Genomic DNA, 24,134 nt, shown 5'->3' with positions numbered 1-24,134 from the left:
CCTGTTCACTATTGCCAAATGCACTGTTCTCAGTTAATTTCCTATCTCCCACTTTGAGAAAATGTATCAACACATAGTTACTCAGGACACCGGGCTCCTCAGAACTATTTGTATTGAAGGCCACAGCTCTTCTTGCCTCGGCAGTTCCACTACAACACTGACTCATGACATTGCATCATTCACCCTGCAGTCTGTGAACATTGGATTCCAACTACTCTCAAAAGTTATTTCTGTACTTTGTTGATGAGGACCTCTTACCCAGCCTATGCTGGAAAATGTGAGCCATCACTCATTTCCAGATCATGCTAAGTTTACCATTTGGGATTACATAGTATAAACATTGGAGAAGGAAATGGCAACCCACTCCAGTATTCTTGCCTAGAGAATCCCGTGAACAGAGGAGCCTGGTGGGCTGCCATCTATGGGGTCACACAGAGTCAGACACAAATGAAGCGACTTCACAGCAGCAGCAGTAGCAGTATAAACATAAAACAACACATCTTCCACCCATTGTTTTCTCTTAAAGTCTTTAGGTTATAATCACTGCATTCCTAGAATGTGACCTATTTGAATATTGACCAGATCCCCATACACTGGGTTGAATAGTGTCCTCTTATAATTCAGACCACCTGGAACCTGTGAAAAAGAAAGAAAGATAGTGTTAAGTCATGTCCAACTCTTGGGATCCCATGAACTATATTCCACCAGGCTCCTATGTCCATGGGATTCTCCAGACAAGAATACTGGAGTGGGTTGCCATTTCCTTCTCCAGGGGATCTTCCTGACCCAGGAATTGAACCCAGGCCTCCTGCATTGCAGGCAGATGCTTTACCAACTGAGCTACACAGGAAGCCCCAGTTCAGTGTTGTCAGAAGTGGGATTCTGTGACTGTGACCTTATTTAGAAATAAGGTGCTTTTACGGGTGTAATCAAGTTAAGGTAAAGTCACATGAGATTGTGGCTCAGATGGTAAAGCGTCTATCTACAATGCGGGAGACCTGGGTTCTATCCCTGGGTCAGGAAGATTCCCCGGAGAAGGAAATGGCAACCCACTCCAGTATTCTTGCCTAGAAAATCCCATGGACGTAAGAGCCTGGGGTAGGCTACTGCCCATGGGGTCGCAAAGAGTCAGACACAACTGAGTGACTTCCCTTCACTTCACTTCACCTGGGATTAGGGTGGGCCGTAAATCTGGTCAAGTGGAGTGAAGTTGCTCAATCGTGTCCGACTCTTTACGATCCCATGGACTGTAGTCCACCAGGCTCCTCTGTCCACAGAATTTTCTAGGCAAGAGTACTGGAGTGGGTTGCCATTTCCTTCTCCAGGGGATGTTCCTAACCAAGGGATCGAAGCCAGGTCTCCCACATTGCAGGCAGACGCTTTACCATTTGAGCTACCAGGGAAGCCCCAAAAATCTAGTAAAGGGTATTCTTATAAGGAAAGGGAAATTTGGAGACACAGACACACAGAGGATAACGCCATGTGAAGACGGAGGCAGAGATTGGAACAACCATCTGTAAACCAAGGAACACCAAGGATGCTGGCAACCCAGAAGCTGAGAGAGAAGCATGAATCAGACTCTCACTCAGTGTTTCCAGGAGGAACCAAATCTGCTGACACCTTGATTTCAAGGCTCTGGAGTCCAGAACTGTATGGGAATAAAACACTAAGTTTATGATAATTTGTCACAACAGTCCTAGGAAACGAACAGTCCTGCTTTCTAAAGACTGATCCCAGTGGGAAGGATACGTGAGGAGCCTGTGGGTGGAGCAAGAAGCGAGGAACATTTATGCAGGAAATGGTCAACCCTTGTCCAGCATGTTTTCATACATCCTGAAAAGGCGTGACATCATCACCACATCAGCTGGAGGTGAGAGAGGACAGTGATGAGAAAAGCCCACAGGCATTGGGAAAAGTGTCTCAAAAGCCATCAGAGGAAATGGCCACTGCTGCTGGAGGACTGGCTGACCCATGGCACAGACCCTCCTGCAGGTGCAGGGTGACTGGTCTGCGCGCCAGGGTAGGGACGTCGGGGGTAAAGGATGCCTGCCACCAGACCTGCAACCCTTGGGTATGTAGATCAGCAGCAGGACCATGGCCTGATTACATCAGAATGAGAGCTATGTGCCAACCCATACACACGGCTCAAGCCGAACAGCCAGCAGTGGACCATCAGTTGCCCAGGGCCCCAAACTCCTCCTGTATCCGTAAGGGTCACTACAAATCAGCATGTCTGCACCTTTTGGGGGACCCAATCTCCCACAAATCCACCAAACAAATACTACAGTGGTCAGGGGTATCCTGACCTATCCACCCATAGGATAGGGTGACCTGTCCTATCCATCATCAGGCCACCCTCCCAGGACCAGAGTCTGGGCTTAGAAGACTCCAGACATAAGTCCTGGAGCCCTTCCCACGCCTGGGACAGAAGCGTCAGAATGTGCTTGAAGGGGAGACACAGGGTCTGGAGCACTCACAGGTTCTGGGCTGGGCTGGGGGCAATGTGCCTAGCTGATCCCAGGCCCAGGTAGGAATTCTGACAATCTCAGTGAAGACACTCCAAAGCCCAGGGCCTTCTGAAGCTCAAGGATGGAACAGGATCTCATTCGCATGGGCCTGCAAGGACTCCCTCCTTGACCAATCATTAGTCAGGCTCCTCTGAGCCCTCTTCTCAATGAAGCCTTGACCTTGGTCCGCTGAGTCCAGTTTTAGCCAAGAATCTTGCTAAGCCTTGATAGCTGATCATCCTTGATATCTAATCAAGTTCTTCATCCCCCATCCTTGATATCTAAGTCCTTGGTCTGCCTTTAACAAGAAGCCCATTAGGCCAGTTTAGCAAGAATGCCCTTACTCTTAATATGTAATCAAGTTACTATTAGCCATTTCCCACCCACTGACCCCATGTCTACATCCCCAGCTCTCTGCTGTGCTTAGAGTTAAGCTCAGTTCTGTACTGAATTCTCTGTTCCCCACTACAGTAGCTCAATTAAATGTCTTGCCTTTCTTTAGTAAGTATTAGGTGAAAAAAATGTTTTTTTCTGGTTGAAGGCTAGGGCTGATTTTATTTCAGATTCATTTCAGTGTTCTGTGTGTGTTTGTTAGGTGCTTCACACAAGTGAGTTCATATTACACATATTATTTATAAATTGCTTTTTTGTTTGGCAATATTTATTGCCTCTTTCAAAATCAACAAATATTCATCTAGTCAATACTTTTATGATTAAAAATTGTTTGTTTTAATTTGTCTGATCCACAGCTTTTACTATTACAAGCAACCCTACAGTGAACATCCTTAGAGCCTTATCTTTGTGCATATCCTTACTTATTACTTTTTAAAATTGAGGTATAGTTGATTAACAATATTATATTAGTTTTGGACTTCTCAGGCAGGTCCAGTGGTTAAGAATTTGACTGCCAATAGAGGGGACATTGGCTCAATCCCTGGTCCAGTAAGATTCCACATGCTGCGACTAAGCCTGTGCTCCATAGCTACGAAGCCTGCATTCTAGAGCCCTTGAACTGCAACGACTGAATCCCATGCACCTTACAGCTCTTGCTGCCAACAAGAGATGCCACCTCAGTGAGAAGCCGACACATTGTAACTAGAGAGTAGGTCACACTCCTGCATCTAGAGAAAGCCCACACACAGCAACAAAGACCCAGCACAGCCAAAGAGTTTAATTAATTAATTTTAAAAAATACAAGAAATTTTTTAAAAATATATTAAGTTTTAACTGTACAACTTAGTGGTCTTGTGGATGACACTCCATTTATAGCTATAAAATATTGGCTATATTTCTATATATATTGGCTATATGTCGAATAATATATTCTTGTGGCTTATTTTTTTTGTATGTGGTACTGTGTACCTATTAAACCCCTGCCCCTACCTTGCCCTTCCTCCCTTCCCTCTCTCCACTGGTAACCACTAATTTATATCTGTAAGTCTCTTTCTTATTTGTTATATTTACTAGTTTATCTCATTTTTTAGATTCCAGACATCAGTAATAACCTACAGTATTTGTCTGTCTATGACTGACTTATTTCACTAAGCATGATATCCTCCAGGTCCAGTCATGTTGTTGTAAATGGCAAAACCTCATTCTTTTTTATGGTTGAGTAGTTTTCCACTGTGTGTGTATGTGTGCATGTATTTGTGTGTGTGTGTGTGTGTGTGTGTGTGTGAACCAGAAGTTCTTTATTCATTCATCTGTTGATACTTAGGTTACTTCCATATTTTGGCTATTATAAATCAGACTGCTGTAAATTTTGAGATGCATTCATCTTCTCAAATTAGTTTTTTCATTTTCTTGCATATATATATGTATACCCAGTATTGGAATTGATGGCTCATACTGGCTGCACCAATTTACATCCCAAAAACAGTATATAAGGGTTCCCTTTTACCACATCCTTGCCAACAACACTTGTGGTCTTTTTGAGGATAACCATTCTCACAGGTATGAGGTGATAGCTCATCATGGTTTTGACTTGCGTGTCTCTGATGATTAGCAAAGTTCAGCATATTTTCATGTGCCTGTGGGTCATCTATATGTTTTCTTTGGAAAAATATCTGTTCAGTCCCTCTGCCTATTTTAAAGTCAGGTTCAGTGTTTTTTTTGAGATTGAGTTGTGTGAGTTGTTTGTATTTTGGGGTTTTAACCCCCTGTGGTCATATGATTTGCAAATTTTTCTTCCACTCAGTAGGTTGTCCTTTCATATTATCAATAGTTTCCTCAACTATGCAAAGGTTTTAAGTTTAACTTGGTCCCATTTGTTTATTTTCACTTTTATTTCCTTTGCTTCAGGAGATAGGCCCAAATAAATATTGCTACAGTTTCTGTCAAATAGTGTTCTACTTACCTTTTTCTTCTAGGAGTTTTATAGTATCCAGTTTTACATTTAGGTCTTTAATCCATCTTGAAATTTTGTGTATATGATATCAGATAATACTACAATTTCATTCTTTTACATGTATCTGTCCACTTTTCCTGAACCCTGGGTCAGGAAGAGCCCCTGGAGGAGGATCTTCTCAGGGGGCACAGTGGTAAAGAATCTGCCTGCCAATTCAGGAGACCTAAGAGAAGTGGGTTTGATCCCTGGGTCAGAAAGACTCCCTGGTGTAGGAAATGGCAACCCACTCCAGTATTCTTGCCTAGAAAATTCCATGGACAGGGGAGCCTGGTGGGCTACATCCATGGGGTCACAAAGAGTCAGATATGACTGGGCATACAACGCAACACAACATTTGTAGATAGTGTCAGTTTTAATATTTCCTTTCCAGTGTGGATTCCTTTTATTTCTTTTTCTTATGTGATTCCTGTGGCTAGAACTTCCAATACTATGTTAAATAAAAGTGGTGAGAGTGGACATCCTTGTCTTTTTACAACGCAACACAACATTTGTAGATAGTGTCAGTTTTAATATTTCCTTTCCAGTGTGGATTCCTTTTATTTCTTTTTCTTATGTGATTCCTGTGGCTAGAACTTCCAATACTATGCTAAATAAAAGTGGTGAGAGTGGACATCCTTGTCTTTTTCTTGATCTTTGAGGAAATACTTTAGGCTTTTCACTATTGACTGTGATGTCAACTGGGCTTACCATAAATGGTCTTTATTATATTGAGGTATGTTCCCTCAATGCCCACTTTCTGGAGAGGTTTTATAGTAAATAAATATTGAATTTTGTCAAAGGCTTTCTCTACCTCTGTTGAAATAATCATATGACTTTATTCTTCAGTTTGTTAATTTGATGTATCACATTTTTGATATGTAGATATTGAACCATTCTTGCACCCCTAAGTTAAATCCCTTTTGATCATGATGTGTGATCTTTTTATGTATTACTGGATTTGGTTTCCTAATATATTTTTTGAGAATTTTTTTAAATCTATGCTCATCACTGATATTGGCCTGTAGTTTTCTTTTTTGTGTGATATCTTTGTTTGGTTTTAGTACTAGGGTGATGCTGGACTCACAGAATGAGTCTGAAAGTTTTCCTTCCTCTGCAATTTTTTAAAATATTTTGAGAAAGATAGGGGTTAACTTTTCTCTAAATATTTAGTGGAATTCACCTGAGAAGTCCTCTGGTCCTGGACTTTAGCTTCTTGGGAGTTTTTTTAATTGCTGGTTCAATTTTTTTTTAACTGATAATTGATCTATTCATATTTTGATTCTTCCTGATTCAGTCTTGGATGATTGCACATTTTTGGATATTTGTCCATTTCTACTGGGTTGTCCATTATATTGGTATATAGTTGTTTGTAGTAATTTCATATGATTTTCTGCATTTGTATGATTTCAATTGTAACTTCTCTTTTTTTTTTCATCTCTGAGTTCAGTTTAGTCACTCAGTCATGTCCGACTCTTCGAGACCCCATGGACTGCAGCACACCAGGTTTCCCTGTCCATCACCAACTCCCAGAGCTTGTTCAACCTCATGTCCATCGAGTCGGTGATGCCATCCAATCATTTCATCCTGTGTCCGTCCCCTTCTCTTCCTGGCTTCAATCTTCCCCAGCATCAGGGTCATTTCCAATGAGTCAGTTCTTTGCATCATGTGGCCAAAGTATTGGAGCGTCAGCTTCAGCATCAGTCCTTCCAATGAATATTCAGGACTGATTTCCTTTGGGATGGACTGGTTGGGTCTCCTTGCAATCCAAGGGACTCTCAAGACTCTTCTCCAATACCACAGTTCAAAAGCATCAATTCTTCACCACTCTGCTTTCTTTATAGTCCAATTCTCACATCCATACATAACTACTGGAAAAACCTTAGCTTGGACTAGATGGACCTTTGTTGGCAAAGTAATGTCTCTGGTTTTTAATATGCAGTCTAGGTTGATCAAAGCTTTTCTTCCAAGGAGCAAGTGTCTTTTAATTCATGGCTGCAGTCACCATCTGTAGTAATTTTGGAGCCCCAAAAAATTAAGTCTCTCACTGTTTCCATTGTTTCCCCATCTATTTTCCATGAAGTGATGGGACCAGATGCCATGATCTTAGTTTTCTGAATGTTGAGTTTTAAGCCAACTTGTTCACTCTCCTCTTAAGAGGTTCTTCAGTTTTTCGCTTTCTGCCATAAGGGTAGTGTCATCTGTGTATTGAGGTTATTGATATTTCTCCCGGCAATCTGGATTCCATCTTGTGCTACATCCAGCCTGGCACTTTGCATGGTGTACTCTGCATAGAAGCAGGCTGATGATATATAGCCTTGACGTACTCCTTTCCCGATTTGCAACCAGTCTGTTGTTCCATGTCCAGTTCTAACTGTTGCCTCTTGACCTGCATACAGATTTCTCAGGAGGAAGGTAAGTGGTCAGGTATTCCCATCTCTTTAAGAATTTTCCACAGTTTGTTGTGATTTGGGCTTTTCTGTTTTTTTCTTTATGAGTCTGCTAAAGATTTATCAGCTTTTTTAAATCTTTTCTAAGAACCAGCTCTTAGTTTCATTGGTAGTTTTTTTTTCTTTTTTTCTTTTTTTTAATTTTTTTTTTTAGGTAAGTTTTTCTTTTCCATTTATTTTTATTAGTTGGAGGCTAATTACTTTACAACATTGCAGTGGTTTTTGTCATACATTGAAATGAATTAGCCATGGATTTACATGAATTCCCCATCCCGGTCCCCCCTCCCACCTCCCTCTCCACCCCATCCCTCTGGGTCTTCCCAGTGCACCAGGCCCGAGCACTTGTCTCATGCATCCAACCTAGTCTCTAATTCATTTATTTCTGCTCTGATTTTTTTAATTTATGTCCTTCTACTAACTTTGGGTATTGTTTGTTCTGCTTTTTCCACTTTCTTTAGCTATAAACTTAGGTTGTTTATTTCAGATTTCTCTTATTTCCTGAGGTAAGCTTGGATCATTATAAACTTCCTTCTTACACTGCTTTTGCTATGTCCCATAGATTCACACTATTGTGTTTTTGTTTTCATTTGTCTCCAGCTATTTTTTTATTTCCTCTTTGACTTCTTCAGTGATCCATCCATTGTTTAGTAACATACTGTTTAGCCTCCATGTGTTTGCATTTTTTGCAGTTTTTTTTATTATAGTTGATTTCTATAAGTGTTGCAGTTGGAAAAGATGCATAATATGATTTCAGTTTTCATAAATTTATTGAGGCTTGTTTTGTGGCCTAGCATATCCTTAAGAATGTTCCATATGTACTTGACAAAAATGTGTATTCTTCTGCTTTTGGCTGGAATGTTCTATATGTATCTAGAATGTTCTTTATGTATCTATTAATCCATCTGATAAAATGTGTCATTTAAGGCCACTTTTTCCTTATTGTTTTTCTATCTGGGTGACCTGTCCATCAATTTCAGTGGAATGTTAAAGTCCTTTACTATTATTGTGTTACAGTTGGTTTCTCCTACATCCATTAATATTTGCCTTACATACTAAGTAGTCCTATGTTGGGTCCATATATATTTAGAATTGTTATATCTTCTTAAATTGATCCTTTGATCATTACATGATGTCCTTCTTTGTCCCTTTTATAGTCTTTATTTTAAATTCTATTTCAGCTGATTTAAGTATTGCTACTTCAATTTTTATAAATTTACATTTACATGGAATACTTTTTTCTATTCCCTCATTTTCAGTCTGTTTGTGTCTCTAAATCTGAAGTGACTTACTTTTAGGTAGTATATGTACTTGTCTTGCTTTCATTCAGCCACCATATGTCTTTTGACTGGTGTATTGAGTCAATTTACATTTAAAGTAACTTTTGAGATATATATGCTTACTGACATTTTATAAAGTATTTTGGAGTTGCTTTTGTAGTTCTTTTCTGTTCCTTTCTTCTTCTTTTACTTTCTTCCCTTTTGATTTGATGACTATTTTTGTGTTATGTTTGGATTCCTTTTTCTTTTCTGTGTGTATTATAGATTTTTGGCTTCTGATTACCATGAAGTTTATACATAGTAGTCTATATATATATGTGTGTGCATGTGCGATTGTTTTAAGTTGCTAATCACTTAGCTTCAATGCATCTTAACAAACCTGCATTTCAATTCTTATCTCCTTGTGATCACTGTTTTTGACACCATATTTTGCATCTTTTTGTTTTGTGTATTCCTCAACTGCTCACTGTACATACAAATGATTTTACTTTCTTCATTTAACCTTCCTACTAGCTTTGTACATGATTGATTTACTACCTTTACTTTATATTTGCCTTTACCTATAAGATTTTTCTTTTCATAATTTTCACGTTTCTAGTTGTGGCCTTTTATTTTCCACTTAGAGAAGTCTCTTTAACATTCCTTGTAAAGCTAATTTGGTAGGATTGAACTTTTTAGTTTTTGCTTATCTGTAAAACTTTTGATCTCTCCCATAAATCTGAATAAGAGCTTTGCCTGGTAAAGTATTCTTGGTTGTAGAATTTTCCCCTTAATCACCTTAAATATATCATGCCACTCCTTTCTGGTCTGCTGATTTTCTGCTGAAAAATCAACTGATAACCTTGTATGTGACTTGTTGCCTTTCCCTTGCTGCTTTTAACATTCTCTCTTAACTTTAATTTTTGGCACTTTAATGACAATGCATTGATGTGGTCCCCTTTGGATTGTTCTTAATTATTTCTTGAGAATAAATATGGGAAATGAAATTACTGGGTCAAAATATATACACACTTGTAAGATTAGATGCGTGTATGTGCTCGGTCACTCGGTCGTGTCTGACTCTCTGTGGCCTACAGTCAGAGGACTGTAGCCCACGAGGCTCCTCTAGCCATGGAATCTCCCAGGCAAGAATACTGGACTGGGGTGCCATTTCCTACTCCAAGGGGTCTTCCTGACCCAGGGACCAAACCCACGTCTCTTGCATCTCATGCATTGGCAGGCAGATTCTTTACCACTAGCGCCACCTGGGAAGCCCTAAAGATTAGATAACTATTGTCAGATTGCCTGCCAAAATAACATACCAGTGTGCATTCCTGCAGTACCTAAGAGTGTCAAGAGTTCACTATATAGAGAGTAAATAAATGGGAAAATATCAGCCTAATTAATAATTTCAAAATGTAGATTTAAACAGGAAGCTTGGCAAAGATCAATTATTTTTCTTTTAATGTATCAATCTAGATATCTTTGCCAAACTTCTTGTTTTAATTTAAATTTTTAAATTATTAATGGGGCTGATATTTTTCCATAAGATTTTTGGCCATAAACATTTTTCCTTTTGTTAATTGCTTATTTGTGCACTTGGCCCATTTCCTAATGAGTTGTTCATTTTCCCCTCTGTTTTTGTAACAGCTCTTCACATAGTGAGGATATTCATCCTTTGACTGGCTCATATATTACAGATATTTTTACCACTTTTCCATTAGCTTTTTTTAAAAAATATGAAACACTTCATGAATTACTGTGTCATCCGTGCACGGGGGCCATGCTAATCTTCTTTGTATTGTTCCAATTTTAGTACATGTGCCGCTAAAGTGAGCACAGCTTTTAAATTTTGTTTGTATTGATGTCTTTAATATTCTCGATTACAAAGGAATATATCATCTCTGTACATTTCTAACGATCACAATTATACCAGGTTAAAAAATTCAATCTACCATCACATCCACAAAACAGAAGAAATTTACTTTTCTCCCCAGAAATAACCACACTGAATAATTTGTTAATGACTTCCCAAACCCTTTCTACGCATTTCTGTTGTGGCTTGTTTTGATGTATAGAAGTTTGTTTGTTTGGTTCTTAGTTACTTATTTTTGGCTGTGCTGGGTGTTCATTGCTGCGTGGGCTTTTCGCTAGTTGTGGCAGGCAGGGGTTACTGCCCAGTTTCAGCGAGCTGGCTTCTTATTGCGATAGCTTCCCTTGTTGCCAGAGCACAGGCTCTAGGAGCCACAGTCTGCACAGGGATCAAGCCCGAGTCTCCTGCATTGGCAGGCAGACCGTCTACCACTGGCCACCAGCGAAGCCTTGTTTTGATGTATAGACGTTTTAAACTCTGATTAGTTATTCACTTCCTGCAACTTGATTAAGACATTATCTACTCTACGACTTTGTCATATTAGAAACACCGGTCTGAAAGACCGGGGGACAGGAAGTATCTAACCAGAGCCATCCTTAGAGCAACGTGCGCAGTGCACCGAGGCAGGGAGATGTGAGATGGCTAGCACAGTGGGTCAGGTGCCCGAAACTAAGGTGTAAATTAGATCAGAGGTACTGGGGACAGAGAGGAGGTGATGATTGTTAGATAGCCGAAAGAGTCCACAGGACTTGACAGGTGGCCAAATATAAAGAAGGGAGTCCACTGTGTGGTCATGAGGACAAACATTGCTCATCATTTGGATGGAGTTGTTCTGCTCTACACAGCTCTTTTCTCTCTGTTTTTTCAGGAGGTTGAAGAGGTTTTCCCTTCTTCATTTTACAGATGGGGAAACCAAAGATTGGCAGGACAGGATTTGCCCCAGAGAGTCAGGCCCCTTGTGGCACAATCCGGGTGGAAATGTAGGCAGCCAGGCTCTGGAGCTCTGTTATTTCTCATTGAATATGGGCAAACTCACTTCACCTGTGTGCACAGGTTGGGGGCAGTGGGGTGGGTGAAGAGGGTACAAGCGCCTGTGTGTCTATGTGTTCCATGGGCGTGTGGCGGGGGGTGTGACACACGCACCAGCTGCGTTTCTCTCCCAGGAGCTGGTGATGGGCACCAGTGCTCCCGGATGGCTTCCTCTTCCCAAATAAACATTCATATGACACAATGTCTGAAAGCTCAGAAGATTTCCTGTCTCCACTGGGCCAAAGCCCTGCCTGCTGCAAGCCTGGAGCCATTAGAACTATCTCCAGCCCTCCACTTCCCTCCACCCTCAGTCTCCAGCTCCAGAACTCATGAAACGCCATGAGCTCACTATGCCTAGCCTGCTTGGCACCAGCTACATGAAGAGGCTGGACATTCTTCTGCCAAAGAAAACCCAATGGCTGGGCCAGCAACCTGGACTTTCTCCAACAGGCTGGTTCAGCCACACTACACCTCAAGGTTCCACCCCCTCCCAGGAGTCTGCTACTCCCATCAGGGCCTCAATCTAAGGAACCCTGAATAGGCCCCACCTTTACCAAAAAGGAAGTCATGTTTCCCAGGGCTATTACCTTCTCTCCCAGTTGCAAAACAAGCCAGCAACAGTGCACAGAGTGAAAGAAGGCCTGGCAGTCTTTAACCAACAGTAATCTATTCAGTCTTTGAGGCCCAGTTGATTTGTCATTCACTCAGTGACTTCTTACCCAAATTTCACCCAAAAACTCTAATTAATTGCTTCTCTGGGCCCAGACAGTGTATTAAAAGGCAGAGACATCACTTTGTCAACAAAGGTCCGTCTAGTCAAGGCTATGGTTTTTCCAGTGGTCATATATGGATGTGAGAGTTGGACTATAAAGAAAGCTGAGTGGAGAAGAATTGATGCTTTTGAACTGTGGTATTGAAGAAGACTCTTGAGAGTCCCTTGGACTGCAAGGAAATCCAACCAGTCCATCCTAAAGGAGATTAGTCCTGGATGTTCATTGGAAGGCCTGATGCTGAAGCTGAAACTCCAATACTTTGGCCACCTGATTCGAAGAGCAGACTCACTGGAAAAGACCCTGATGCTGGGAAAGATTGAGGGCAGGAGGAGAAGGGGGTGACAGAGGATAAGATGGTTGGATGACATCACCTACTCAATGGACATGGGTTTGGGTGGACTCTGGGAGTTGCTGATGGACAGGGAGGCCTGGCGTGCTGCGGTTCATGGGGTTGCAAAGAGTCGGACAAGTCTGAGCGACTGAATTGAACTAAACTGAACTGGGCGCCCATAGCAAGTGTGTGTGATGTTATTATAGCCTTCGTGCCTCAGAAGCAAATAGGTTCCATCTTTTGTGCCAATTCTGATTGATGGGTAGTGATTACCTGATTGCTGTGTCAAGAAGGATGCTGAGGCCATATGCAAATCAACAGAAAACTTACCATCACTCTTTAGGAAAGGCAGCTGCAGTGGGTGGCAGCCGGGTACTAGGCAACTATGTCTGCCAACCAAGACTGCCACACTGCATTGCCCTCCATCCCCACAATGGTCTCCAATCACCATCCAAGCAGTTTGGGGACAAGACTACATTTGCTCACCTTTGTATCTCCAGTGCCTAGCACCATGCCTGGCTTTTAATAGATGGTCAAGAAATATTTTGTGAGTGAATAGTTGGTTTGAAATTTCCATAATCTTTCCCATAGAGTGAAGAAGAAGATGAACCCACTCCGGCTGTAGACAAGCAGGAATTAGGTAACCTTGACCCTCCCTGTGGCTCACAGGGAGGCCCTCCTTCTCTGGACACTTGAGTCTCTCCTGTAATCTTACAGGAATCTTAATGTCATCATGTCCAATAAGGCCTTGTCCCCATCTTGTCTTCATATTAATAACTTCAAGTTACTTTAACCCACAGCATGCCAAGCAGGTTGACTCCCATCGGCATTTAGGAATTCCTGATCAAATGAATTAATGTGTCTACTCTCCACCTGCCACTTCCTCTGTTTGCAGGAAAGTGCACCACCCACTGTTCGGTTTAACATCTGGTAGCAAATGAATTCCAGGGACGGGAGCCTGGTGGGCTGCCGTCTATGGGGTCACACAGAATTGGACATGACTGAAACGACTTAACAGCAGCAGCAGCAGCAGCAAATGAATCACCTGTGCTTTGTTGCCTCTTATCAAGCAGTGACTGTCTTAATTGAGTTTATGAATATTAACTGAATCATAGAATTTTAAATTGGAATGCACAAAACAGTTTCAAGCTTATTTTAAAGCTGAGGAAACTTAGACCCTAATTATTGACAGAGTTGCTATCTCCTCTTATCACTTCACTTTTACATTCATTCACTCAATAATTTTTTCAGAGTGAACATTTAACAAAAAATATGTATTATAGGTAGTTTTTGCAAGAACAGAGAGCAAACTGTACTTCCTAATGTTTTGATATATCATTTGTATTTCTGTGATCTTTTAGTCAAAACCAAATTTATGTATTTTTTTTGTATATAAATGTTTGTAACTCTTTATTTGTAATAGCAAAAAACTAGAAAAAACTCAAGTGTCCATCAACAGGTGAAGGAATAAATAAATGTCTGTATATCCATGCAATGAAATACTACTCTGCAATTAAAAGGAATATATGACTGAAACAGGCAACAAAATTGATGAATCTCACAAACATTCTGCTGAGTGAAAGAGGTGGGAAGCAAAAGAATGCATGTTACATCATTCCCTTTATATACACTTTTAGAAAAAGGAAACTATAGTGAAAGGAAGCAGGTCAGTGATTACCTACAGTTAGGGGTACTAGATAGCAAGAATTAATATAATTCTATAGTAACTAACAGCATGCTATAGGTAAAACTACAGATAAACAGATGAGTAAAATAGACAGCCAAGAAATAGTTCTCCACAACCATTAACTTCCTTTATGATGGAGGCATTACTACTATTAATACTGGGTGGTGGAAAGATAACGCTAGGCCAAGTGCATTTCCATATGTAAAAATTAACCTTGACTTCTGCCTCACAAATTATGCAAACTGCCTCACATCACACACAAACATTAATTCTAGAGAAAAATGTAAAAGAGTTTTTCATTATATTCAAGGAGACAAATTTTTCTTAATAAAGCACAAAAAACACTAACCATAAAAGGATACATTGATAAATTTTACTTTATTGAGCCAAGAATATTTTTTAATCAAAAGATAGGATAAAATAGAGTGAAAGGGTCAGCCAAATTGGGAGAAGATATGTATATATTCTGACTAATATCCAGAACATATAAAGAGCTCCATCAATATGAAAAAGATTAACAAGCCAATGTTTTTTATAAAATAATGAACATGCAGAATAGACATACAGAAAGGCACTCTCGACATCATTATGCATCAGAGATACATCTACACTTTGCCTCTCCCAATAGAAATGACTAAAATAAGTATTGATAATACTGTTAGTGAGAATGTGAAGCAAGTTCAATTCTCACACACTGCTGGCAGAGTGTAACTCTGATGCTACCACTTTGGAATATACTTTGGCTCTGATGATACACATCCATGTAAAATTCTGTTAAGGTGTACACTTGAAATTTGTGCATTTTCCCATCTGCAAATTGTATCTCAATAAACAAGAAAAATCATAAAAATGAAAGAAGACAAGACAACATGAGAATTCAAACACAAAATGTATATTTGGCCACATGAAGGAATTAGTACTTAATTCTGCAGGTGTGAGAATAGCATGGTAGTCCTGCAGACAAAACTAACTTTAAATGTAGGTAAAATAAGCAGGACCACCACCAGGTTCACTCCAAATTCCTCCCCTAACCATACGCAGCCCTTCAGTAAGAAATTTACCAACAACCTAGTATGTGTCTTAACCAAGTATCACCAGTTATGCAAAAGAGGTAGAAAACACGGCCCGTGCCTTCCAGGTACTTTTCTCTGCAACTATCTAGAGCTTTAAACAGTCTTCATAGGTTGTCAAGGGGCTTCCCAGGTGGCTTAGTGGTAAAGAACCTGCCTGCCAATACAGGAGATATAAGAGACCCAGGTTAGATCCCTAGGTCAGGAAGAACCCTTGGAGGAGGGCATGGCAACCCACTCCAGCATTCCTGCCTGGAGCATCCTGTGAACGGGCTACAGTCCATCAGGTCACAAAGAATTGGACAAAACTGAAGCGACCATGCATGCATATGCACGTGTGTGTAATGAGAAATATAACTTACATACACATTTGTAAACAAAAACTACTCAACATAACCCTATCCCCTCTGCAGCACTCCTGGGCTCAGGAACAAAGCCCTGACAGACTCAGGGTTTACTGAGTTTTGTGGGGCGTGGCCACACTGAATGGCCTTAGGAAGCACAGATTTTGAGTACTTCCATATAATTTTGGAAGTACTTCTGCCTTCATTATTTACTGCAAACTATTGGCTATCATTTCATTTTGCTTGTCTTCCTGCTTTTCACTGTTTCTATTTGGGGCTCTTCAAGAAAGCCTTGGCCACTGTTTTCCTCCAGCCTTTCTCTGCCTTTTTTCCTTTAGATCATGTCATCTACTGGATCCTCCCCAGGACCAGCATCATGGGCATTGGATGTGTGCAGTTCATAACAGATTTCACACTTGGTTCAATGTTCTGCTGTAGCTGTCCTGACACTCTTAGTAACTTTGTTTTTGAACTTGTGTGTTATAAGTAGCAACCTATGGGGTGATGGAGAGGGGCATGAGAGAGGAGATATGCTAAGTATGTGTCCGCTGCTCTTTGCTCCCATTACATGCAGTGTCAGCTGGACCCACTGCGCAGCTCCATGACACGCTCAGCTGGTCCCCTCTCTGTGTCTGGCTGAACTCCCATGTATCGCGGGCCCATGGGAATTCTGTGCTCACATGCCATGTCTGCACGGCTACAACAGCCCTGAGAGGCCACTCTTTCCATTCGAGCCAGAACTTGCTTCAAATACAGAAAGACAACAATGGCAATTCTAAGAAACACAAATGACCAAAGAACAAATCATATCCATTTTTTTTCTACATTACATCTCTGTATTAGTCAACCAATTCTGCTGAAAACAATGACATACAAAGAAAAGAAAAGAAAAGGCAACCCAAATTCCTTTCCCTTTAAGTCCCTCCTTAAAGGACTTAAAGTTAAAGGACTTAAAGGACTGACAAGTTCAGTCGTGTCCAACTCTTTTGCAACCCCATGGACTGTGGTTCACCAGGCTCCTCTGCCCATGGGGATTCTCCAGGCAAGAATACTGGCAGGGGTTGCCATGTCCCCCTCCAGGGGATCTTCCCAACCCAGGGATCAAACCCAGGTCTGCATTGCAGGCAAATTCTTTACCACCTGAGCCACCAGGGAAGCCCAAAAATACTGGAGTACGTATTTTTGGAAGCCTATCCCTTCTCCAGGGGATCTTTCCAACCCAGGAATCGAACCAGGTTCTCCTGCATGGCAGGCAGATTCTTTACAAGCTGAACTACCAGGGAAGCCCCCAAATGCTTTTATACTTACGTTTAAAACCGGCTTTGTGTATTCACAATAGCCAAAAGGTGGAGATAACCCATGTGTCTAACCCACGTTCACCCGTGGATGAGCGAGGAACCCAGAGATGTTAAACGCATAGAGACAGAGGGTAGAGCGGTGTTGCTAGGGTCTGGGAGGAGAGCAGAGTCGGGAGCTAGTATTCAGGGGTACAGAGTTTCAGCTTTGCAAGATGAGAGATGTTCACAGTGAATGGTGGTGCTGGCTGTGCAACACTGTGAATGTCCTGAAGGCCACTGAACTGTGCACTTAAATGGTTAAAATGGTAAATGCTATGTTATGTATATTTGATCCCAATTAAAAGATGATAAATGAGCAAATGACTGAAAAGTGGCACAATATAAAGGTGAATAGCAAAAGTCATACTAATCACTTGAATGTTTCTCTTACAATGACATGAAATAGCAAATTCAAAAATAAAAATGAATTTAGAAGAGCACAGAAGAAAGGAAAAAGCTTTGCATTTTAGTACCTTTAACTGCATTTGCATTTTGCCCTGGGCCCTGCAGAGTAGGACCTGGTCCTGTCCTGAGCCTCCTATTGACAGTTCAGTCCCCATGTCCCGGTTCCTTCCTCTGCACCCATACTGGCCCCTTGAGAGAAATATTGTCTCCTTTTCCCTCTTTTTCTCAAAATTATTTCTTTATTTGGTTGCACTGGGTCTTAGTTGCAGCATGTGGGATCTAGTCCCCTGACCAGAGATGGAACCTGGGCCCCTGCGTTGGGAGCTCAGAATCTTAGCCACCAGACCACCAGGGACGTTCCTCCTTTTCCCTCTTACTTCTCTTCTGTTCTCATTCTCTCTCCCTCCTGCCCTTCCTTTTTTAACCAAGGGCAAGAGAGTTGCTATCACATCTCTCCACTTACTTTCCTTGACGTATTCACCTCCTTCCTCGTCTCCCTCATCCCTCACTGAGCCTGGCCCACAGCATTCTTGGTCTCTGTGCGTAACCCACTCCCTCCACTTGCAACAACTCCCTCCCCCTCTTGCATCCTGAAGCAGAGGCCCTTTGTCCTGGAGCCCCCCAGATCACTTCTTCTGTCCTCCTGCCTCCTCCCAGCTTCAGTCACCCCCCATGAGATCCCATCCACTTGGAGTCAACCCTTGTTCTTCTCTGGACTCCCCTAGATTCAAACGGGGTCATCCAGAAACACTTTTCTCTAAAAAGAACAGATGAGCAACCCAAATGTCCATCAACAGATGAATGGATAAACACAATGTGGTCTGTACATACAATGGAATTATTATCCAGCTGTTAAGTGGAAGGAAATTCTGACCCATGCTGCAGCATGGATGAAGCCTGAAGGCCTTATGCAAAATGAAGTATGTCAGAGACAAAAGAACCAGTACAATATGATTCCGTCGATATAAGGTTCCTAGAGCAGGCAAGTTCATCCCAACAGAAAGTGGAATTGTGGTTGCCAGGGACTATGAAGAGGGAGAAATGAGTTATTTTTTGGTTCCAGACATGGATGTGGCAAGTACATACAACATGGTGAAGGTACTTAATGCCACTGAATTGTATACTTTAAAATGGTTAAAATAGTAAAATTTATGTTATATATATTTTAACCACAATCCTAAAAGAAAGGACAGGTAGGAATGCTAATCTGTGGCCCTGTCTCTTTACCATCTCCTTTCTCCACCGAGAGGTATGTGTGTCCTGGAGAAAAGGAAAGATGATTTATGCCCTCAGTTCAAGACTGAACAGGAAAAAAGACAGAGCAAATGAAGGCAAGGATGTGGCGTCGTTTATCAAGCTTATGGTGCCAGTTGAAGGGTTGTTTTCAGAGACTCACTTGAGGGCTCTCTGATGATGGCAGAATAGAGCTGGAGATTCAGGAGAGGAAATGACTCACCAGGTCCTCCCAGGTCGTGGGTGGTAAGGACGGCGCTGGAGCTGGGGCAGCCCGCCGCTAGTCTAGGGCTCTTTCCTCTCCACTGAAGCCTCCATGTGGTTGCAGCCACGAGGAGACGGCGTCTGAGTCAGCAACTACAACGAAACGAAACTGGGACTCTAAGGAAAGGAGACATAGAGGAGCCGTGGGCTCAGCTTCCCAGGGCTAGACCAGAGGAGACTCGGGATGGACAGCTACGAAGCGAATAAGGCAAGGGGCCCGGAACAGGAACCCGGGGTGGACGTAACAGCGCGCCAGAGGGTACAGCAGCATCCCGGGCCGTGCTTCTGTTGGGGGCACTGCTGTCGTTTGGCTCAGGACTGTTCCAGGCACAGTGGGACATCCAGCATCTCCCATCCCTGCCCTCTGAATTCCATAAGCGCCCCCTGGTCACTGTGGTTACACTATGCACCTGACACATTTTCAAACGCCATCAGGGGGTGGGTACCACTCCTAGATAACTTCTGTGGGTCTATGTTTTAGGGCATGTATGCAGAGCAGAGGGTCTTCATGGGCAAGCAACCAGAACAGTCACCCGGGGCCCTCCACTCAAAAGGGCCCTGCATGAGGGGTTTAATGCTCCAAGCATTAAAAAGCATCTTGAAATTCTTGATCTTTTCCCCCTTGAATCTGTGGGACAGTCCACAAACAACCAAGAATGTGCTGAGGACTTGCGGCTTCTGTTCTTGTGAAATCCCACCTCCTGCTGCCTCCCAGGATGGGTTCTTCGCCACCCACCCCATGACCCTGGCATCTCAGGCTCCGCTCAGTTTCACCCTCCACACCCTCATCACTTGACCCCATCACATTGGTGGGGGAGGAAGAGGGGTCACGTTCTATACTGCCCTCCACTCCCCAGTCGAAACCAAGTCAAGCTCAAGGTTGAGTGCAGGTGCCTTGGCCTCTCCAGATAGGACAAGGCAGTGACCATCACTGCCCTGGGTTGGCGGTGCCATGGCACATTGCAGGGCGGCTCAGCAGGGGGTCCTCGCTCACCCTCAGCACAGGTACCCAGCTTCTCTTTGGCTGTTCTCTTTTAGGGTTTGCCCATCTGCCTGTGGGTTGGGCGGGTGGAGGCTCACAGGAAGGCAGACTGATCCCCACTCCCCGCTGGGACCCTGCATTTTACACTGAACCCACAAGTTATAGAACCTGCTCTGCACAGACAACAGTGTCAGCAGTGGACACAGACAGAGGGGATGATTTCAGAAAATGGTTTGATGTAGACTCCATGGGTTCCCTTAAGGCTCAGTGGTAAAGAATCTGCCTGCCAATGCAGGAGACACAAGTGCAATCCCTGGGTCAGGAAGATCTCCTGGACAAGTAAATGGCAACCCACTTCAGTATTCTTGCCTGGGGAACCCCATGGACTGAGGAACCTGGCAGGTCATGGGATTGCAAAACAGTCAGCCACGACTCAGTGACTAAATAACAACAACAACCATGGGTTTTAGTGAGTGAACATGTGGAGGGGAAGGGAGGATTTTAAGAAAACACTCTGCCCCATTTTTAGCCCAGAAGTAGAGAAAGATCAGTCTGTTTGAAAGAGGTATAAAAAAGAGGGGAGAAATAACACATCTATTCTGAAACATATTTATTTTGAGATTATTGTAGAGACTTCCAGAAAGCATCTGGAAGTCAAAAGAAACAAATTTGTGAGTTTTATGTGTATGGACGGTATTTGAAGTTATAGGAACAAGAGAGAAGGGCCAAGACAAGATGTGGTGGCTGGAGGAGAAGCAAAGATGCTGCAAGGACAGCAAGTGAGATTCAGACAGAAACTCTCATGAATTCGGTCACGAGAAAGTTTAATACACTGTCCAATACAATTGCCACTAGCCGTATGTAGCAATTAAAATTAAGTTATGGTTAAGCTTAAGTAAAATGTAAAATCCAGTTCCACAAGCCACATTGCATGTCTTCAGTAGCCACATGTGCCTAGGGTTTACCATACTGGACCCCTCAGAACAGAACATCCTCACAGAGAGCCCTACTGGACAGCACAGCCGTGTAGCAGGTTCTGGGGAGCAGCAGGAGCAGAGGCAAGCTCACAGTGGGCAAAATCGTGGGGAGAGGTGAGGGTGAAGGTGGTCAGTTTGGAATGTAGGTTCCTGATCCCCAAGCCCAGATGCAGCTGTGAGGTACACTGAGAACTGAAACCTTCAAATGAGATGCTTCTGTGGGAAACCTGGTGGAGAAAATTGTACGCTCCAGACTTCTTTAGGCAGAACATGGAATTTGGTAAGAATTTCTCTTGGGGTAGAAATTGAGGTGGTGAGTTGGCTCACAGGTGACGTGCCTGCCCTGCTGAAGGGGACAGAATACCTTGGGGGTGCAGGTGAGGGAGCTGTGCAGAGAGAAGCAGAATGCAGAACAGGGGTAATGGGGAGATGGGTACAATTGGACAGTGTTCTGGGACAGTCCTCCCTTTAACCCTCCACATCTTCAGGAAACGTCCATGAAAACCACAGAATCCCATGTCAGTGGGGTTCTTGTGGGAAGCTGAGAAAGTACAATGTTGACCACTTAGATATCACTGGAAGACCACAGAGTCAGGTACCAGCCAAGTTCATTCAGATCCCCAAAGGTCACTCGTAAAATAGTGTGTTCTAAAAGAGTTTAGGCTGCAGCTTATGTTGGTTTAACTTTTTCTTGATTTTTAACATGCATCTAAAGAGCAAGCCCTATGTTTTAAAAAAATAATAATCAGATGCCTACAAACATATGAATATCTAAAGCAACAAAATATTTATTAAACCTGGCTCAGATCTGTCCATCGTCATGGACATAAGATAAGAGCCCTCCAGAGGTGTGAGGATTCCTGAGCCACCTATAGACCTGGAGTGCTTATCAAGGGGGTTTTGAAAATTATACCTGAGTATTGCCACCTCTTTGAGATGGAAACTTCATGTAAATGGCACTTTCCTTCTGTCTGTGACCACAGCCACCCTTCCCTCCCTGCGTTCCCAGGACCCTGTACAGGTAACTATTCTGTCCCCTGCAGAGCATCTGGGCCAAGATGACCTGGACGTGTGTTGAGGGTGGAGGGCTTCAGAGACGTCTCAACCTGGCTGAGGACTGCAGGCTGGTCCAAGCAATGCCAGGACTGGCCACTCCAGAAAGCCTGGGCCCACCAATTCCACCCTTCCTGGCTGGCAGGGCTGTCTCACCTGCTTCAGGCTCGCTTGGCTCCAGATCAGCATCCAACGCTATCACCACGGCCTCCAGCCTCGCCAGCACCGGGTTTCTGGGGCTTCCGCGCAGGCGCAGTGCCAGGCACCCGGGAGGCTCTCAATTACACGCTTATAGAATGACCGCTACGAGGTGCCATGGATCTTGGGAAGACTTTTTGCCATCGCAGACTTCACAAATCAGTTTCCCTCCTCTCACCTGCTTATCCTTCAGGTTCTCAGTTGTTTGTCAACCTGAATAAATGCGAGTCTTGCCTCCTCAAGTCGCTCGCTGCCTCGAGAGTTCATTTTCGCAGCACCGTAGCAACATTCGTGTTGCAGATTCTCACAGCGGAAGCAGTTGGTGGGCTGCCCTCACTCTGCGGATACTCAGAATCCCACATCCCGCCCGTGAAGTGCCCTGTGAGCACCTTAGCTTTTCACCAGAGGGCTTCTTCTTAGCCCGAATGTCAAGGAAGTCCCGCCCAGGAGGTCCCGCCCAGGAGGAGCCCTGGAGGATCTGAGCTAGAGGATAAGTACTCTGGCTTCATCATGCTCCTGGGGGACCCGGGAAAGCTGATTCTGTCTGCTACGTTTCCACGGTGACACTGAACCCTATTCCATCTTCCGAAATCCACCTTTCTCCTGTCCTTTTTTTATTTATTTTTTATTGAAGGATAATTGCTTACAGAACTTTGCTGTTTTCTGTCAAACCCCTAACGTGAATCAGCCACAGGTCTCCTGTCCTTCTTGCTCCATCCCACTGCCCCACTCTCCCAGCAGGGCTTCCTGGGAACATCTCCCAATCAGACTGCTGTGCCAAAATCTTGTCTCGGCATCTGCGTCCAGCAAAACCCAAAGACAACTTCTTTTAAGATACTGCTTTTCTGAAATTTTTCTTTGTGGATTAAAAAAAATAACTTTTATGTTGTGAATTAAAATGCATGTAAATGCACAGATATTGCATATATAGGTCGATAAATTATCACAAAGTGAGTACCATCCAGATGGAGAAATAAAACATTGCCAGTGCCCCAGAGGCCCCCTCTTGCTGACTCCCCTCCCCACTCATCCTCCTCCCCTAGCCAGTCTTCCTGGCTTCTAACACCATAGATGACTTCGCCGGCTTTTAAAGTTTATGTCAATGCACTTATTCAATATATATTCTTCCGAGTCCAACTTCAATATATATTCAATATAGAACTTCAGTATTTTCAATATATTTTCTTCCATTCAACGTCATGGGTGTGAGACTCATCTGTCTACTGCATGGGGCCATAGTTCATTCATTCGTGCTGCATCACACTCTGTTGCATGTCTAGACCACAATGTACTTATCTGTCATCTGTTGATAGTCATGCGAGGCTCTTACCAAAAAAATTTTTTTAATTGCTGCCATGAACATTCTTGCGGATGCACACAGGAGTACAGTTCTGTTGACTCTGTGCACCAGAAGACACTTGTGGATTTGGGGGCACATGCGATAATAAGTGGAGGAAAAGACTTTTTAAGCAGAGAAGCCTCTCTGGATGCTCATAGTGTGATACCACACAGGCAGCTGGGTTCTTTCTGTTCCCATGTTATGACAGGGCTACATAAGGGAACCTGTATTCGTTTCCTGGGACTGCTGTTGCAAATTACCAGAAGCAGAAATTTATATTTTCACAGTTCTGGGAACAGAAGTCGGGAATCGAGGTGTCAGCAGTGCCAGTTCCATCTGGAGGCTCTGACTGAGTATCCTTCCATCCTCTCTCCTGGCTTCTGGTGGCCTGTGACAGTCTCTGGCTCACAGAGGCATCACTCCAGTCTCTGACTCTGTCCTCGCATTGCCTGCTCCCTTGTGTGTCTCCTCCCCTTTTCTTCTCTCGTAAGGACACTTGTCATTGAATCTAGAGCCCACGCTAGTCTCAGATGATCTCAATTACCTTAATTACACCTAAGAAGACCCTTTCCCAGACAGAGTCATATTCACAGTTTCGGAGTGGACTCATCTTTTGGGAGAACCATTCAGCGTAGTATAAGAC

General features: G+C 43.0%; 2 non-coding genes across 2 annotated transcripts; both read right to left on the bottom strand.

Annotated features, from left to right (window-relative positions):
• Positions 1-778: 778 nt before the first annotated feature.
• TRNAC-GCA (transfer RNA cysteine (anticodon GCA)) lies at positions 779-850 on the bottom strand. The gene has a single exon. It is a non-coding gene; the product is annotated as a tRNA-Cys (tRNA).
• Positions 851-10,329: 9,479 nt separating this feature from the next.
• LOC139030487 (U6 spliceosomal RNA) lies at positions 10,330-10,436 on the bottom strand. The gene has a single exon (XR_011482852.1). It is a non-coding gene; the product is annotated as a U6 spliceosomal RNA (small nuclear RNA).
• Positions 10,437-24,134: the final 13,698 nt, after the last annotated feature.

Source organism: Odocoileus virginianus, chromosome 22 (assembly GCF_023699985.2).
Source record: "Odocoileus virginianus isolate 20LAN1187 ecotype Illinois chromosome 22, Ovbor_1.2, whole genome shotgun sequence".
In the NCBI taxonomy this organism is placed as follows: domain Eukaryota; kingdom Metazoa; phylum Chordata; class Mammalia; order Artiodactyla; family Cervidae; genus Odocoileus; species Odocoileus virginianus.
This window is presented reverse-complemented; position numbering and strand designations above follow the sequence as displayed.